The following is an 8,820-nucleotide window of genomic DNA, read 5'->3' on the forward strand; positions in this document are numbered from 1 at the left end:
ACAGATATTCTCATTCATTTCCGGTCACTGGAGTCTCATGTTGAGATAGATCGCAACTGGACTTCAGTTCAGTTTGTCCTAAAATACGTTTTCCTCTCATCTGTGACTAGTTTTTGCTATTATCTTTATGTGTATATATGGTCAACATACTATACATCCATTTCCTACCGCTTGTCCCTCTTGGGGTTTTATAGACATATTTTTTATTGTTATTATTTTTAATTTTTTTTAAAGATATACAATACACAAAAAGTATCATTTCATATAGTGAAAACAAATGTGTTTTAACCCTAGGGGACTAAGGTTGAATTTGTTGTCCTTTCAGTACATTTTTGGCCATATTTTATGTTTAACATTTATATTAGAAAGGGTTTTTTACTGAGGCTATTGAACAATACCACAAAGCCAAACAGGAAAGGCATTCATTTTAGAAAAGGCTTACATTTTTTTTAGATTTAAATAGTTATCTTAAATCTCTCAATCAACTTCAGCCCCACATAAAAATACCAAACATGTTTTTTTATTTTTTTATTAAACTGTTTATTTTGACCCTTTTAAGGCCTTATGCTCAAATTCCACCAATGCATCTATTCCATCCATTCATTTAGTTTACATTTGTAAAACACAAGTTATTTTACTAATTTAAACCTGTGACATTATCTCATCTAAATAAAATTAAAACGCATTACATGTATGATATTTTTCTTTAGGACTAAAGTTTTTAAAATATTTGAGCAAAAAGTTAAAAAAAAAACAAACAAACATTTTTTTAAACGTTTTATGCCCTTCAAAAACGTGTGGACTTGTATATCCTGTTTGGCTTTGAAGGTAATTAAAATGGAATGTTCCACAGGATTAAATATTGGTTTTGTCTGCAAGCGCATCTCACACGTACAGTAAGTGAGTAAAATAAATATGCCCAAGTTACAGTGACAGAAAAAATACTATTTGTTAACCACCACCATAAATCAATAAATGAAAAACGCAAAACAAGAAAAGTAGAGTTAACCTTGTCACATTTATAAATATCAAATATGTACCCACTTTTTATAACAAAATGCAGTCTGCTGACACCTTCATAAACAAAAACAATTTCATTAGTGAATCAATTACTTTCAAAAATACTTTACTTAACTAGTAATAATAAATGCTTAAATCAAAGTAGCTCAAGTAATAGTATTGATTTACTAGTACATTATTGTTTTGGCAAACTCTACACAAGGCCAAAGCCTTCACCCAAACAGAAGGGCCTCATCTCCAAATATGAGTTTGGCTTCCATTTCCCCCCAGTGGACAGAACTGGAATTACAGGCAATATTTCCCAACAGCTGAAGACCATCAGTAATCAGGAAGGCTCTCACCTGAAGCAATCAAATCCACTCCTTTTAAGTCTGCAGCTCCAGCTCAAACTTCAAGTCAACAAACACTGCTCGAGGAGATTTTGCTGAATACAGTAGTGACAACTGTTTACAGAGACCAGGGTGGCTGACGGTGAGATGACTTATATTATTTTGATGTTTTGATTTGATGTGTTGAATTTATTTTAATTGCCAAGTGGTTGTTAAATGTTTAAATGCCAAATCCAAGTTGTTAAGGGTCACTATATGTACTTTTGGAAACACCTTTACTTTAAAAAAAAATGGTTTATTGTAATTTGTTTATGTTTGGTCCCTAATTGCGTTTGTATTTGTCCACCTTTTCCAAAGGTTTTTCACCTTATAACTATTTGATGAAAAAATGAGACAATCTAGTGGTCCAAAATAAAAGGAGAAACAGATTTGTCTCATCATTGGATTAAAACAAAGAGTGAAGTCCCAGTGTAACCCCTGGTCAAAAAGTCAAAACCCTTTTCAAGTTAGGGGAGAAAACAAACAAACAAAAGATAACTTGACAATTATAATAAATATTAATAATAGATTACAAATAGTGTCTTGTCAGTGCGTTACACTGAGTGCAACGGAAATCACTAGGGTGATAGTAACGTAGCTCACGTGAACATTTTTGCTGGTTGTCCATGCTGATGAATCCTTAAGTGAAAATAGAGGACACATTATTAGATAAATATAGACTTTGCCAGTCCAAAAAGAGTGGAAAAAAAAAAGTGTGAATGATAAATGTTTCACCTGGAGGGATCCTCACAACACAGTGCTGATACAATTAATGGTTCAGTCTCACTGGAAGGAAAGGAACTACAGTATATACCGGTATATATTTTTTAATGCAGTGTGTTTTTACATTCATATGCAAACACACCTGTCAAAGCCACACTTTGCTTCTGCCCGGTCGGTAAAACTTTCCTGACAACACAGTGAGGCAGACAGCGGTAACTAGTGATTGACTGTTAATAGGTTAACATAGGGATGTGCTGATCAATCGGCCACCGATCGTTATTGGCCAATTTTTGTGAAAAAGTATGTGATTGGCCACAGCCCGTTAATGCCTTTTAATTCCAATCATAGGTGTCGATCCTCTCTGGCTGACAAGTGGTTAGAAGCTAATTAGGGATCTCCACACACAATGTGAAGCAGCTACCCTTAACTAATAATAATCACCTCCATTGTGGAAAATAACTGAATTACCGGTACTTAGTATCTTAGTTATCATTATCAAGTATTACCCTCACTGGAGGTTGAGGCTAAATATGTTTAAAACACTGAAAGAAAGCCAGGAGAGGGGCATGCTCATAGCTCAGCTCGTCGCTAAGCTAGCTTTAAGTACTTAATAAACACTAAGAAGTGTAGATGTAACCACATTGCAGCAGAAACTAAGCATCTATTAACAGGAAAATAATTAGTAGATTAATAAGAGTATAGAAAGAGAATATTATAACAGTTGTTGGTGTGCCAGCATTGTCACAGTTAGTACAAGACATGTAAGAGGAGGATCGGATCGACCCATACAATTGTGGTGTCGATATTAAGGGCCTACTGAAACCCACTACTACTGACCACGCAGTCTGATAGTTTATATATCAATGATGAAATCTTAACATAGCAACACATGCCAATACGGCCGGGTTAGCTTACTAAAGTGCAATTTTAAATTTCGCGCAAATATCCTGCTGAAAACGTCTCGGTATGATGACGCCTGCGCGTGACGTCACGGATTGTATAGGACATTTTGGGACAGCATGGTGGCCAGCTATTAAGTCATCTGTTTTCATCGCAAAATTCCACAGTATTCTGGACATCTGTGTTGGTGAATCTTTTGCAATTTGTTCAATGAACAATGGAGACAGCAAAGAAGAAAGCTGTAGGTGGGAAGCGGTGTATTGCGGCAGGTGATGTGCCGGATAACGCACCCCCGCTGTAGAATGCACCCCCTGACTGTTGTGCCGGATAACACAGCCGGTGTTTCATTGTTTACATTCCCGAAAAATGACAGTCAAGCTTTACCATTGGCCTGTGGAGAACTGGGACAACAGAGACTCTTACCAAGAGGACTTTGAGTTGGATTCACAGACGCGGTACCGTGAGTACGCATGCAGCTGCGGCTTCCAAACATTTGATCGCTTGCCCGTACGTGCGTGCCGCTATGTGCATGTCACGTACGTAACTTTGGGGACTTTGGGGAAATATATGTGCTGTATGAACTTTGGGGAGGTGAACGGTACTTTGGGCTGTGGGATTGAGTGTGTTGTGCAGGTGTTTGAGTTGTATTGGCGGGTTATATGGACGGGAGGGGGGAGGTGTTTGTTATGCGGGATTAATTTGTGGCATATTAAATATAAGCCTGGTTGTGTTGTGGCTAATAGTGTATATATAGGTCTTGTGTTTATTTACTGTTTTAGTCATTCTCAGCTGAATATCAGGTCTCACCCACCTCTCACAGCATCTTCCCTATCTGAATCGCTCCCACTGCCTTCTAGTCCTTCACTCTCACTTTCCTCATCCACAAATCTTTCATCCTCGCTGAAATTAATGGGGAAATTGTCGTTTTCTCAGTCCGAATCGCTCTCGTTGCTGGTGGTCATGATTGTAAATAATGTGCGGATGTGAGGAGCTCCACAACCTGTGACGTCACGCGCATATCGACTGCTACTTCCGGTACAGGCAAGGCTTTTTTATCAGCGACCAAAAGTTGCGAACTTTATCGTCGATGTTCTCTACTAAATCCTTTCAGCAAAAATATGGCAATATTGCGAAATGATCAAGTATGACACATAGAATAGACCTGCTATCCCCGTTTACATTAGAAAATCACATTTCAGTAGGCCTTTTAAGGGCAGTGTCAGTGGTATATGATACATACTGAATCATCAGATCGATATATATATATATATATATATATATATATATATATATATACACATACATACATACACAAATGAATTCTCTGGACACAGGATGGCAAAACCAAGGGATTTAGCAGATAGTTGTTGCTCTTGTTTAGTTGTTTTGTACTATTGAATTAATTTTGCTCAAGCAATTGTATGTAATGAAAGAAAAATAAGGAACTTGTTTAAATATTGTGTTGATATTGTTAAATGTTCAATAGCACTCACCATAAATAAATGGAAAAATGTACAGGTAATATGTGATTGGTATCGGCCAATCTCTTTCATGTATGATCAGTATCAAAACTGGCTGCATAAAACATTAATCAGAACATACCGAGTTAAAACACACTGTCTTCATTATGTGTCATCAATCATACCCGTGCGCCTGGCTGGTCCTCTTCATACTCCCAAATAAACCTCCCAATCACGTTTCTCACTGCTGAAGTTACAATCAAAGAATGCATTATTACTTACAGTATTGGTTGTATATTCATGTATTATTTAAAGCAGTTATTGTGCTTGTCCTTAGGTGTGAATTTGAGTGTGAATGCATTTTTGTAGTGGTAGGCAGAGTGATCCAAATATCATCAATATCAACGGCTGTATCAGTATCGGCTCAACACTAGCATGATTGGAATGAGATGGATACTTCCTAGTTATCGTCTATGGTTTACGTTTTGTTGTCTGTGTTTTTTATTTATTTATATTGTTGCATTGTTGATATTGTTATATTTATAACTGAGTGAAAAAAGCCAAATTATTTAAATAAGTAGTTAATGCTTTTGTTTTGTTTTATTCCACTCATGCAAGTGCACTAATAGCTTGTTTTAAAATGTCTCTGACAATCTTGCACTTTCTGTTTTGGAAATTACGTGAATGTTTGCCACTGCTTAACTGTTTAATAAATACACTTTTGGTAAATTGACTTAGTTGTGATTTCCCTCTCTGCATGAAAGTTTAAAATGAACATATATTAATGCAGTATGAAGAAGAATGTTTTAATGTAGACACATAGAATCATCATACTTATGTGATTATATGCATCAAGTGTTCATTCTAGGCTAAGGTAAAATATTGAGATGTGTATCGTGACATTGCCTAAAAATATTGAGATATTAATAAAAGGCCATATCGCCCAGCCCTAGTTACACCATGATATAAAATAGTACAAACTTTCTCACCATCCTGCACTGGGACAGGAGGCAGCACATAGTGACCAATGCTGACCGACTTTATACTCTTTCGATTCTGACATGCATTCAGGAAAAAGCTGTGAAAAACAGTAACCTTCTCCCACAGGTAAGCCTCACTCCTAAAAATCCTGATGGAAAATTTAAACAAAATACAGTTAAGAAAGGACATTATTTATCATTTATTGCGTTTCTCACCTGAGTGTATCAGGGTGTGTAGCTAGCATCCTCACTGAAAAGATAGTCTGCTGTTCTCCACCCTGTAAGTATTCCACACTCCAATACTGCAAAGCAAATTGTGTTATAAGGTATATCTTTACTTAGTTTAAACGTGTTCTGGAATACACAATAGAATATTTTTTAAGAGGAGACGTTGCATAACACAGTTAGCATAATGCTAGCTAGCTTATTAGTACTGTGTGAAGACATATTAAACAGGTAGCATACATAAACCACAACACTTACGCCAGAATTCGCGAAAAGTTGGTGACACACTGTCCGAAAACCAAGCCTTCTTATTTGCGAACATCTCTACAAAGACCTCCTTCTGTTTAAAACATTTTTGTTCTCGTCAACACAACAATATTTTGCCCTGACTGCCGCTTCACCATTGGCACCTGACCTGAATGCCTCAGACGCCTTCACGTGCTTCGGAAAATGTCGTAGTTTTAACGACTCAATTAAACTTTGCGTTTAGACACATTATTATCAGATATTTCTCTGTTAAAGCTATTTTTCCTTCCAACATGTTGCTGGATTTGTAAACATTTTTCTGAACATTATTTTTTCTACTAATAAATTCATTGATTTAAAGTAGATGCTAAAATATGTTTTTGTCCAACAATAACACTTGTATTTAAGTAAATTAGCATGCGTCATAAAATGTTCTATACTGTTCATTTATTTAATAATGTAATTTATTTAATAATCAATTAATGTATTCATTTATTTATTTTTATTATTTATTGATCACGTGCTTCAGAAAATGTCATAGTTTTAACGACTCAAAGACACTTGCGTTTAGACCAGAAGTCTCAAACTCAATTTACCTGGGGGCCACTATGGATGCAGAAACTGGGTGAGGCTGGGCCGCAAGAAAATATTTCTTAAAAAAATCTAACATGCACTTAATGAATTCACCTTCTTTGAATGGCTATCCCGCCCTAGCAACATACGTTTGTACTTGCCAACCCTCCCGACTTTTCCGGGAGACTCCCGAATTTCAGTGCCCCTCCCGACAATCTCCCGGGGCAACCATTCTCCTGAATTTGTCCCGATTTTCACCCGGACAATATTAAGGGCGTGCCGTGATAGCACTGCCTTTAACGTCCACTACAACCTGTCGTCGCGTCCGCTTTTTCACCATACAAACAGCGTGCCGGCCCAGTCACATGTTGTATGAGGCTTCTGCCGACACACGTAAGTGACTGCAAGACATACTTGATCAACGCCGAATTTCTCACCAATGCTGCGTCTACTTATACAAACCCCGTTTCCATATGAGTTGGGAAATTGTGTTAGATGTAAATATAAACGGAATACAATGATTTGCAAATCATTTTCAACCCATATTCTGTTGAATATGCTACAAAGACAACATATTTGATGTTCAAACTGATAAACTTTTTTTTTTTTTTTTGCAAATAATCATTAACTTTAGAATTTGATGCCAGCAACACGTGACAAAGAAGTTGGGAAAGGTGGCAATAAATACTGATAAAATTGAGGAATGCTCATCAAACACTTGGGACTTGACTTGAGACTTTCCAGTCTTGACTTTGGACTTGACTCGGGACTTGAGACTTACTTATGACTTGCAAAACAATGACTTGGTCCCACCTCTGGTTATTTCTATTGGTATTTTTATTGCTCCATTTGTAGTGCAATAATGTTCATTGTTATTAATATTTACTTCACAAACTGCTTCTATGCCTTACTTTTTTTATCATATTTTTGCATATTGTATTTGCTGAGGTCGTTCTGTTGTTGTTGCTGTCGTAATGTTGTTGTTGTTGTTGTTGTTGTTGTCTCTCTGTCTTGACCCTCTTTGTCCCCCGCAAGTCATCCTTTTTTCCTTCTTTCTTTCCCCTTCTGCTACGGTCCGGCTGTGCCAACCATTAAAACAAATCCGTTTAATGAAGTCAAATACAAATAAAGCAACAAGAGAAGTATCCCACACAAAACAGAAGGCATACCTGCCAACTTTTGAAATCAGAAAAACCTAGTAGCCAGGGTCCAGGGGCCGCAGGCCCCGGTAGGTCCAGGACAAAGTCCTGGTGGGGGGTTCAGGGGGGTGAAGGCCCCCGACGCAAAATGATTATTAGCATTCAGACAGGTTAAAATGTTGCTAAAACCATCACTTTTCTATCAGTCACAGTGACTTTTCAAAACAAAAATATTACAGCAAAAATCATATGGGTTGATTGACATGTTTATTCTGTAAGCTAACTTCAATAGTTTGAAATTATTTTGACAGTTAATGCCAGTTATCCTGTCAACCTTTCACAAGACTTCAATTTGTTAATTGAAAGTATGAACAGTATAAACACTTTTTACAGTAAACAAATGGTAAAACAGTACTAAACAATTCCATAAAAAAAAAAATTGGTGTCATTATTAACTTTCTGTCCAAGCTTGTATAATCTACTGCCTTGTTCAATTGTAAAAAATATTCTGTGCCTAAAATTCACATTTCTATCACAATTATCATACTGTAAACATGGTAAGCTAACTTTGGTTCGACCACATCCAGATTTTTTGGCGATTTTCGAGTCGGGAAACATTTTCCGAAATAACTGTCCCATGTGATCAGCCAGTGCGATTGGAAGTCCATGCTCAAATATTGCCTCCGTAAATAAAACTTCGGCATTTATCACATCCAAAGAATCTGTTTGGGCGACGAAAAACGTTGAAAGTTTTCCACTTGTATCGCTAGCAACAGCATTAGACTTGTGTTTTTTTGTCCCAACGTGGTCTTTTACATCGCTAATTCCTCCGTGTCCGATCAAAAAATCTTGTCTGCACAAGGTGCAATTCGCGTAGTTTTCACCCTTTTTGGAACGGATAATTATTCCCGGATAGGCTTTTGAATATTCTTCACGGAATGACTGCAGTTTTCTTTTCGGTTTAAGACTCGTTTGTGATTTTTCTCCGGCTGATTCCATGATCGTTCGCTCGTTTGGAAACAATGGCAACTGGTGCCTCGTGCTTGGCAGCGGTGCTATAAATAGCCTCGCGCATGGCATTCGGAATGGCTCGATAGGAAGTTACGGGAAGCAGTGTCGATTGTCATTGTTGTTACGCGATTTCGTGAATAAAACTTAAAAAATATATATATTTTTTTAAATTAAT

This window comes from Nerophis lumbriciformis, linkage group LG15, assembly GCF_033978685.3.
Source record: "Nerophis lumbriciformis linkage group LG15, RoL_Nlum_v2.1, whole genome shotgun sequence".
In the NCBI taxonomy this organism is placed as follows: domain Eukaryota; kingdom Metazoa; phylum Chordata; class Actinopteri; order Syngnathiformes; family Syngnathidae; genus Nerophis; species Nerophis lumbriciformis.